The following is a 12,036-nucleotide window of genomic DNA, read 5'->3' on the forward strand; positions in this document are numbered from 1 at the left end:
GACCTAGAACAACACTATTGCCAAAACATCTCAATCTCAGATCTACCTTTCCTAAATACAACCATCAAACGACATCCCTGCTTCAAAAACACAATAATCTCCACTACTCTGACAGCCTGGTGGAAAGTCATTAAGATCTTCAATTCCACTCCAGCACCATGTAAATACACACCAATATGGCACAACCCTGACTTTCAACTCCACAACAATCCTCTTCACTATAACACATGGGCACAATAAGGTATCACACATCTCCGCCATCTTTTTTAACAATAATCAGTTTATAGATTTTAAGGACCTCATACAGAACCACGGGATTGACAGACATCAATTTTTAAATTACTCACAACTTAAATCCATACTCAAATAAAAAATAAACATAAATGACAACCCACTTGAACCTTCTGAAATAATTCACAACTATTTACAAATTTAAATAAACTAACTTCCAAATTATACAGACTATTATTAGCTTCAGATGACTCAATAACTCTCCCAATAGACCACTGGAACACTGACTTGAACATCTCTCCTTTATCAGACTTTTGGATAGACATAAATAAAAATATATTTGCCATGACATCCAATACAAACCGTCAGCTATTCCAATACAAAACCATTCATCGAATACAAATCACACAATACAAAATGCACAAAATGGATTTAGCAACCACAGACATTTGCACACAATGCACAACAGGAACAACAGATAATTACCTTCACGCACTCTGGGCTTGTCAACTGGTTTACTCTTTTTGGAACTCTGTCACAGAAAACCTCCTCCATATTGGACTGCAGAATCCCTTCATCCCCACAGCTCTGCTTACTAGGAGACACTTCAGTAATCACCATACCCAACAAATACAAGAACAGCTTGCTCATTTCTCTAACTGTCGCTAAGAAAATAATTCTCCTAAACTGGAAATAAAAAAACTCAATAAACATTAATCACTGGATCAACCTTCTCTCAGAATACATCTCTATGGAAAAACTCACTGCCCACAATAACAACAAAATAACAGCTTTCACAGAAAGATGGTCCCCATTCCTCTCCTCTTTGGGCAGGTAACTACACCGGTGCCGCGCACATTCTTATTTAAAGAGGGAAAAAAAGAATAGAGAAAAAAAAAAAGAAAGAAAGAAGAAGGGGGGGGGGGGGGGGTAAAAAAAAATCATCACAATTTCAAACGCACACGCACGCATACACGCCCATATTTTTGGCTCCAAATTAGCGATTTATTTTTGGGAATAATAATAATAAGAAACGGACCAATTACAATAGGGTCCTCGCACCTTCAGTGCTCGGTCCCTAATAATCCTATCCTATCCTGTCACAATTTTGATATATGATGTGGAGATGCAAAGAAAAAGGCAAATGTGTGTTTCTGTATGCAGAAAGGTGTCCAGTGTTTTTATTTTAAAATAAGAAATCATAAACATAAATTCCATAAATGCCCATTGTAATGTATATGTCACATCATAGATCTTTGACATTTAGGGGTTGTATTTTTTTTTTTTTAAAACATCATAAATGTGACCTATGAGGTTCACTTGATCTGTGTTATATCCCCCATTATTTTCCTTCAAGGGTAAATAGGTCTGGGTTCTTATGGGTTAAAGTTTATTGAGTGTTTTTTTTTATTAATATGCAGTTAAATGTACAAAAAAATGTATTTATTTATTTTAAATGTATTTATTTATTCCTGTGTTATTTTCCTTATGCATTTTCCCTGTTTATTTCCTCAAACGTATTTTTTTTTGTATGCAAAATAAATTGATATATATTTTATATTCACACATGTGAGGGAACATTTTTAATAATATTATTGTTGTTATTATTATGATTTTTTATGAATGACTGCAAATGAAAATATGTAATGAAGAAAATTAAAAAGGAATGTCAATTTATGTCACATTTGATCGATTAATTAATGCTCACTTGTTCTTTTGCTACATTTTAATATCATATTAACTTATTTATCAAGTTATTCTACTTTGTTTTGTATTCCAGCAGCTTCTATACTCTGTACCGATCAGCTTCAGTCTTTGAGGACACTGGATCTAAATGGAGCTCTGTGTGTGCAGGGCGGCTCCCAGGGGCCCCGGCAGCTCATACAGACCTACTTCTGCTTTCATGAGACCCTGTTTAAATCACCAGCTGCACACACACACACACACACACACACACACACACACACACACACACACACACACACACACACACACACACACACTCTGATAACACTCACATACTCACTCAGCCTCTAAACTAAACTGATTTAAATGATTTTAGTTTTTTTTTAAACAAGAGGTGTATTGACATTTTTTTTTTGAGCTGCTCCAAACTGACGACCTACTGGACTTCGGTGTTTAAAACACTCTCTGAGGTCCTGCAGGTTTCTATAGCCCCCTGCCCCATCATAGCTCTTTTTGGAGTACCGTCCACTGTTTACAGTTTGAACAATTCCAGTGTGACTTTCTGGCTTTCTGTACCTTGCTCGCCCGTCGCCTATCCTTCTGAAATGGAAAGATGCCATCCCTCCATGCCACAGTACTTTATATTATATGAAATTGGAAAAAATAAAACACACACTTAGAGGTTCAGCTGGCAAATTCAATAAGATTTGGTTACCTTTTCTGAAATATGTGGAAGAGAAATCAGAGCTGCATGACTGAAGTTAATGAGGACAACCACAGATTTCATTGTGCTAAGATACCAACCCGCTTAAATACTATTCAGTATGTACTGTACTGCTCTAATGTTTATTGCTTGTTTCTTTTTTTGTTTTCTGTAATCTTCTCTCCTTTTTATCTTTATATATGTCCTCTTTTACAACATACTTAACTTATATGGTCTTAGATTTACTCATTTATTTATCATTATCATTATCATTATTATTTATCAATATATATTTATTTATTTTTACTTTTTGAGTTGGGGGTTTCTGTTCTGAGTGTTCCTGTATGTCTGTATTCTATTGTGAAAAAACTTAATCAACAAAGTTTTAAAATAAATAAATTAATGTCACCTCTTTCTTTTATTTTCTTATCTTTTTTTATTACTTTATTATGTTTTATGTTTTCTTTATATATTTACTAGAATATACTACTATTCATTTATATAAAATGTCAATATTTAATGCCACATGAACAAATACATTCCTAAATATCACTGTATGATATATACTGAAAATAAAAACTGTATAATTTAAGACCACTCAATAATAAAGTCATAGAGGTTGGGTTTATTGTAGAGACATTAATTAATTGATCTGTGATATTAAATTACTGAAAAGACTTCATCGCAACAGTGACATTATTTTAACATTGTCAGAATTAATTTAACCAGATTTAGTTTTTACTAAATAACATCTCTGATTGTAGCTAAACGTTTCCGTTTGTTTACATTTTACATCTTCCAAACAAGTCCAAACAAACGTTGAATTAAAGTCACACTGTCATAAACAAACGTTTCCATCATTAGAACAGGATCAAACCAAAGCTTTTAGAAAACATGAATCAGATTTACTCACTGAGACAAATGTTGCCATGTTGCTGCTGTCGATGCACTGCAGAGAAAAAGTGTGTGTGTGTGTCTTTATATTCTCCTCAGGTGTGATGTCATCAGGAGGGCGGAGCTAAATCCATACAGTGACGCAATTATTTGAGGCTGCCTGCAAAACACACACACACACACACACACACACACACACACACACACCAAGGTTATTATAATTAACGAAAACTAACGAAACAACGAAAACTAGAATTGGAAAAACATTTTCGTTAACTGAAATAAAAATAAAAACGAGAGTTTTTAAAAAAAGATAACTAACTGAAACTGTATTTTGTGGTAAAAAAACTAACTAAAATTATAGTGAAAATGTCCTTAGTTTTCGTCTTTGTCAACTTTTTTTCATACATAAACCTTTTTGGTTGATATGAAATCTATTTCATCTATCTGGTTTTATGACTTAATAACCTAATTGGGGCTGAGATGGATCAGACAAAGGAAATAAAGGAACATTTATTGTGACTTTTTTTAATCTGGCACCCAACAAATACCCCATTACAACAAAACTAAAACTAACACTAAAACTAATAAAAACGTAACTAAAACTAAGCATTTTCCAAAAAATAAAAACTAGCAAACTCACTCTAAAAACGAATTAAAACTAACTGAATTTAAAAACAAAAATCACAAGGAAATTAAACTAAAACTAATGAAAAATCCAAAACTATTATAACCTTGACACACACACACACACACACACACACAAACACACACACACACACACACACACACACACACACTTGTATTCACACTTGTAGGTTATAATAATTTTGAATTTTTCATTAGTTTTAATTGGGTTAATTCGTTTTTAGAGTGAGTTTGCTAGTTTTAGTTTCGTCTTTATTTTTTTGGATATGCTTTAGTTTTAGTTTAGTTTTTGTTGGGTGGGAGATTAAAAGAGGTCACAGTAAATTTTGCCTTTATTTACTTTGTCTGATCCATCTTCATTATGTATGAAAAAAGTTGACAAAGACGAAAACGAAGGACATTTTCACAATAATTTTAGTAAGTTTTGTAACCACACAATACAGTTTCAGTTAATTATCATTTTTTTATTTCAGTTAACGAAAATGTTATTTCTATTCTAGTTTTTGTTATTTTGTTAGTTTTCGTTAACTATAATAACCTTGTTCCCTAACCCTTACCCTAACCTTCACCATCACAACTAAATACCCAACCCTAACCCTAACATAAACGTTATTGTAACCTTTAACCCTTAAAACAAAGTCTGAAATCTCAAAAACTGGCCAAAATGTCCTCACTTTGCAAAAATGTCCTCACTCTGTTGGTTAAAAACGTGTTCCGGTCCTCACTATGTAGGAAGTACAAGAACACACACACACAAACACACACAGACACACACACACACACACACAAACACACACACACACACACACACACACACACACTGTTTGGGTCTGGTAGTAGAAGGTTTGGTTAATAATTTTATTAAAAATTAAAATATAACAATAATAATATGAATGATCAATATGAATTGAATTATTAGTAATAGTTACCAATAAAGGAGCCTTGCCCTAGAATCAGGGATCAATAACTAAACTGTGGAAACAGTCTCAAAGAAAGGGTGTTCACTTTAAAATGCCAATATTTAACAACTATTTTACATTTTCTCAAGTGAGCAGGGTTGAATGTGAGCACTGACCTCACAATCAGCTGTAACCACAACACATATACAAACAATCACAGACAACTGCTCTTTAATGACAAACAGAGTTTATTTAACTTAAGCCAGATTAATTAATGTTTGAAGTTTGAAGTTTTTAATTTTGCACAAATAAGACAAAAGACAAGGATAAACAGATAACACCAAAAAGAAGGTGCAAGAAGCCCAAAAGGGCTTGTACAGGCCTCTACCTATATTAAAATTCACAAGTTAAATTAAAACAAGTAACTATGACATAGAAAAAAATAATGACACATAAAAATGACACAAAATTATAATAATATTAAAAGTAAAATAAAACAAAAGTGTAGAAATGTGTGTGTGTGTGTGTGTGTGTGTGTGCGCGCGCGTGCCTGTGTATGAGTGTGTGTACTACTTAATGACCTGAGCAATCAGAGCAGCCACTAAACTGCTCTTGTATATATTCAGAGAGGATTGAACTATTGAATTTATCATTCCAGAGTATTGATCCTCTGTATTTTAAGGAAAATTCCCCAAGGCTAGTACGATAGTGAGGAGGGTGAAATCTTGTTAATTGTCTCGTATTGTACTTATGTAAATGTGAGTTGACATGGAAATATTCACTGAAAGCTTTAGGAATGGAATTTGGAATATACATAAACTTAAAGATAAAATGCATATTTGGTATTGATCTGAAAAATTGACATTATCATTATTATTATAATTATTATTATTATAGTTTTTGGATAAGGGGAGCAGAAGGATTAAAAATCAATTACACTCCAATCAACAAACTTACTTGCAAACTAAACTACAAGCAACTATAAACAGATTATTCTACCAAGGGATAAACAAGGGACATGCAAGTGTGTCAGATGTGTACGTGTATGTCTGAGAGAGAGAGAGAGAGAGAGAGAGAGAGAGAGTGTGTGTGTGTGTGTGTGTGTGTGTGTGTGTGAGTGAGTGGGGTAAGGGCAAGGAAAGAGCGAAAGCAAGATGGCGGATGTGTTCTTGCGAGGGACATCCCCAGCAGCAGGCTGAGCTGCAGGAGTCCAGTGGGATGTGATTTACCTGTCTCACACACCAGATGGCGTGGGCAAGATTTACATTACAGCCATGTGATCCTGCGTGTGTATACCTACAACAGCGTGAGGCATGTGTGAATGCGTATGTGTGTGTTAGTACGAGAAGAAAAGAGAGGACAAGCAAGCGAACAAAGCAAGGCAGTCCATCAGCTTATAAAACACAACACTTTACAACAGCTTATTAAAGAAAATTTAGCTTTCAAATAAACCGATCGCTGCCCAGACTACAAAAACCTCTTACCTGGTAATTGCTCTTGGTTGTGATGATCGTTAGCCTGTTTGCAGACGAACAGCAGGGCTGATCCTCGTTTGGGAACGGAAGAAAACAGTAATTGTCAACGTAATTAATGAGGAGTGACTCAGCAGCAATGGGATCCATTGGTGCCAAGTTATAAGTATCTAGATGTATACCTGGATAATAAGTTGGACTGGTCCCTAAACACAGACGCTTTCTACAAAAATGGGCAGAGCCTCCTCTTTTTCTTCTTTAAGGTCAGATCTCTGGACATGTGTAGTAAGATGCTGCAGATGTTTTATCAGTCTGTGGTGGTAGTGTGTTGTTTTATGCTGCAGTCTGCTGGGGAGGCAGCATCAGACACAGAGATGAAGGCGGTTGGACAGACTGGTCTAAAGAGCTGGTTCTGTGGTTGGAGCCAGGTTGGACACACTGGAGGAGGTGGTGGAGGGATGACCTGTCAACATGTTCCAGGTCATCCTGAAATACCCAGATCATCCGCTACACAAAACCTTTATGGACCAAAAAAACATCAGTGGACGGCTCCTCTCTCTCTGTTGCAGGACGGAGAGATTCAAAAGATCCTTCTCTCCTACAGCCATCAGGCTGTCTCATTCTAACAGAGATTCTACCAGAATAACTGAATTTACCCTCGAGGTATATAAAGTCATTTTGATTTTTTTTTATTGGTTTGATTTGATTTCTTCCTTCTGCAGTAGATGATATCACCTACACAAGGATCTCTGGATGCAAACTGTGTACAGTGAAACAGTCTTTGCTTATCCAGTGAGTTAGAAAAGTGTTAACTAGGGGGGATAACATGTGGAGAGAATTAGAAGTCGGTGCCAAAACTTTTTAAAGCTCTCTCGTGTCATAGAATTACTTTTTGGCCTATGAATAACTTCTACTCATAGGTATGATTATCCCAAATTTATTAATTTAGAAAATCTGCAGGTTATTTCACAGTGCATATGTGTCAGTGCATATAGGTTAACATGTAAGATAATATTCCCCCACACTATTAAACAGAATGCATTTAATGTTAGGATTTGACAGAAGAAGTCCACGGGGGACACTGACAAGCTGTCTGGGATTATTATCTGGAATATCAATTACAAGAAAGAAAGGCCATTTTATATTTATATTTATTTATTTCTGTACATTGGTCAGTAAACTTAAGTTCCAGTCTTGGTAACTTGACTTCAGACAGCTGACATTATGATCACATTATTACAAAGGACAACAAAGTAAATTAATTTGAAGAATGTTTTATATTTTTATTCCATTTTATCCTACAAATGTCACACACTAGTATTTTCAACATTATTTAGGCACTCTTCATAGCTTTTTGTTATATATATTGTTTTACCTGAAGCATTTAATACTGTCATTTATTTTCCTCCCATAGTCAGTGTGAAGCATTGGTGACAGCTCTGTGTCCAGTGAGCTGCTGGACATCAGTGTCTGCTGGTGGACTGTGGTGGAAAGACCTCCCCCCTTCTTTGAGGAAGAGCTGCCCAGATGTCTTCTTCTTCCACTGTGACAGCAGCAGCAGCAGCATGGGGGAGGTCACCAGGTGAAGCTGCTCACCACCATGGAGAACCTGCCTTTACATTTAATAGTCTTAAATATTGTCCACTTTCTTGTGTTTTATGTCTCATCATATATCAAAAAAATATATTTACATTTGCACTAACTTTGTCTTCATTACTGAGTGAAAATGTTAGATTTATAATATATAATATAATAAAACAGCACACACAAAACATTTAGCATTTATGCTCAACTCTTATTCCAGAGGATAGATAGTGATTATACAATCAGGAAGCTGATCAATGGGTGCTTTCAATAATGTGATTTAATGGAAAAACTGATATATACTACACCAGCAACAAATTTAAGTCAAATTTGGCATTCATAAAAACATCAATATGTACCCTCAGAGTTGTTGATGTTTTTTTGAGTCCAGTTGTGTCTTCTCATGTTGAGCATCAGAGGTCCATCCTGTCTGCATCACCTGGAGAAGAAAACTTTACAAATAGAAATGTAAGTAAAATATGTGTTGCAACGGAATGCAATAAACGCAATTATTGTAACGGTAACACTTGTCTTATGCAGTTATGAATTTAAATTAATTAATTGAAAGCAGATAATAGTGGGCTAATATCAGAAGATCTTTTTGGAATGACTGGAGCCTTGGTGAGTGAATGACAGTAATGAAGAACCAACACACAGTAATGGCATTGAAATGATTATATTACAATATATGAAAAAGATGAATTGTGAATACCCAAAATAAAAATATTAAAGAAATGAAATGTGTACACTTAGTAAAAACTAGAGCTAAGCAACCAGGTGGCCAGGTGGAGTCGACCAATCAGAGCAGAGCAATCAACTGAAATTAACTGATGGTTGAGACACACTGAGCAGCCAGAGGTCGAAAAACTGGAAATTCTGGCCTCGAACAGGAAGCATTTTTGGCAAAACCATAATACCTATCATTGATCCGACTTCACTTTGAGCGTTCTTCCTGAACATTTACTTATGTTTTTTTTTAGAAAGATGAAAAAATAGCTTTGTTAGAGCGATCTAAAACTGTTACATCTCCCTTTTTCAGAAATCTTCCTGCGTTTTTAATATGGGAGCCAATGAGGCAGTTGGTGCGTGTTGGTGGCACATCTGTGCGTCCTACGCCCAAACTATAACTCTGACAGCTTTACCAGAGGATTGTGAGTGAGAAGACTAATTTTCCTACGTTTCTATGAATAAATGATTTCTGTAGAGTGAAATTTGCGGCCTGGAGCGCAGTTTTCAAAGTTATTTTTTGACAATCTTTTCTGTCCCTCTGCACTCTACGTGATGACATCATCACTCTAGACTCTCCATAGGGTTACATTGGGGGGATTTTTCGACGTGTTTTTGCCCAATAATTTGAAAACCGTTTGTCGAAACCCTTAGAAAAGTCATAGCACACCTGTCATGGGGGAGCCGGTCGGTTTGATACCTTTTTTGTGTATGTGCGGCCAAAACTCTGGGAGGAGTAGTCGACCGAAAAAAACACGGAAGAAACGGAATATTAAAAAGAAGAAGAATAAGCCCAGTGAATAGTAGTTAGTGTGCTTTTGCAAGCAAACACACAAAATAAAAATAATAAAAATAGACCCGGTGAATAGTAGTTAGTGTGCTTTTGCAAGCAAGCACACAAAATAAAGTTCTTTCCATCCATTACCAATAGAAAAAAAACATTGGGGCCCAATGTGTGTGAGCCATTCCAGCTTACTGGAATTTACGCTGTTCTAGTCCAGTATGATTGTCTGAGAAATCCTCCTGACACAAAAAACCTGACCTAATGGATAAGGTCATAACATGTCCTTAGGTTACTATTTGGTTACACTAGTATCTCATCCAGCCAACAAGATATAAAAATATCAAATTATAACCTGATCTAATTAATCTCTACACTGTGTATCAATAACATCCATAAACAAGTATCTTAATGCTAAATCAAGATTAAATTTGTCTTTTTACAAACAACATTATAAAGTACATTGATATACAACTAAAATGACTATACATTAAACCAGTTCTATTACAGTGTTGCAACACAGAGGCATTAAATTAATTGTGTGCTTAATTATCTCTCATGTATCATAGGCCTACTAGTAGCATGGAAAAATACACTAAAAACTAGCCTCAGCTTTTACAACTGGTGCCTGCATTTAAATACACAATCCATTAAACAAAATGAGCCAAACAGATACATCTAGTTGGTTACATTTTAAACATTCCTTCCGTTAACCAAGGTAAGGCACCTTTAGCATTCACATAAATAGCATTAAGGCTGTTTCCTCTACTGGGCAGTACCTGGACAATACCCGGAATGAATACGAGCAGTCTGGAGCCGGCTTTTGTCAGGACTTTTTTAGTCCCTGTCGAAGAGCAGGGTCTTTTTTCTCCCCTGAAAACAGCCTGGTTACTGATTGGATAGATCGATAAGTGGGATGTGACATAGTACAAAAGTAACAACACACACCATTTGGCATTTGTAAAAGCTGGCAAAGCAAATTCCCAACTTAGCGACTTTGTTGCTAAATTTAGGGACTTTTCAGACCCCCTTAAAGACTTTTTTTCAAGAAAGCGACTGGAGTCGGCTTGTTAAGAAGAGCCGCTGTTATCGGCAGTTAGCTACAGTGAGCTCTGTAGCAGTACAGTTTGTATGTGCTGCTGCTGCAGGAGGTGTTCACTTAGCGATCTCTGTTTGTTTACAACAAGCACCGGACACTGTACACAGTTAGCGATGCTGGTTAATTCATGATCACTATATTTATGATAAGCAGAGACTCTGTGCATAATTAGTCAAGGTTAGGGTTGCCAACCGTCCCTTGAAAAACGGAATCGTCCCGTATTTAGAAACAAAAGCACCCGTCCCGTATTGAGGTGAAAAGGGACGCACTTTGTCCCGTATTATTGTGACAGTCAAAAAATAGTCAGTAAATGCCAATGAAAATTTAATAACAGGGCGCTTTATATGTAAACTTACGGTAAACTTGTTCCCAGGCCCGTCCTGCTCTGTGACCAATGAACTGATAGCATATTCACACACGAGTATGACGATACAGAATACGCTCATCCCATTGGTCGAGGAGAAGAGAGCAGAAGACAACAAAGCAGCATGCGTAGGTGACAGTGATACAGACGCCGACACTGCTTTACGGGGCGCTACACCTTCGAGCAGCAATGTGTCTAGTACCCCTCCGAGAAAAAAACAGAAAAGGATGCAAAAATACTGAAGAATGGGTAAAAGGAAGCACCTGGGTGGAAAAAGTGCGTGATAACATCTATAAAGCACTGCACGTTGTGCCGGCGCTCTTTTTCCTTAGTCCATGGTGGACTGACTGATCTGTAACAACATGCTTCCTGTACTGCGGTCACGCCATCTGCACTTTAAATTTTAGTGCGCAATTACATTGCACTTTACGGCCCGTTTGTCAGCTGCAAGACTCCAAAATAGCCATTCAATTGTATTCATGCTGCTCCAATAAAATAAATACATCAATTTGTTATCAGCAAACTCCAGTGCATTCTTTTAGACCAGGTCCCCATGTGTTCATGACATGAATTTAATGCCTTTTTACTGAACCAATTTGGAATTATGGAATGCTATAATCTTCCAAAATGGCCATTCAATTGCATACATGCTGCATTTTAAAAGCCAACAAAAGGAGTGAATCAAATTGTTATCAGCAAACTCCACTACATCTTTGAAGAACAGGGCCTAATTGTTATTTTGTGTTAAAGTGAATTGCTGGATAATCATTTGTTTTCCATGTATTCATGTCACACAAAAATATGCATCTAATTCAATTCAGGTTCGAGTCAAATTGTTAAAAATATCATTTTACTTACAAAAAAGGGGCTAAAAAATTTCACCACGCCAGGATGGGTGAAGGCAATCGGGTCGGCCGGCCCTGCCAATGAAGTGTCCCTTATTTATTTT

This window comes from Centropristis striata, chromosome 1 (genome assembly GCF_030273125.1).
Source record: "Centropristis striata isolate RG_2023a ecotype Rhode Island chromosome 1, C.striata_1.0, whole genome shotgun sequence".
NCBI lineage: Eukaryota > Metazoa > Chordata > Actinopteri > Perciformes > Serranidae > Centropristis > Centropristis striata.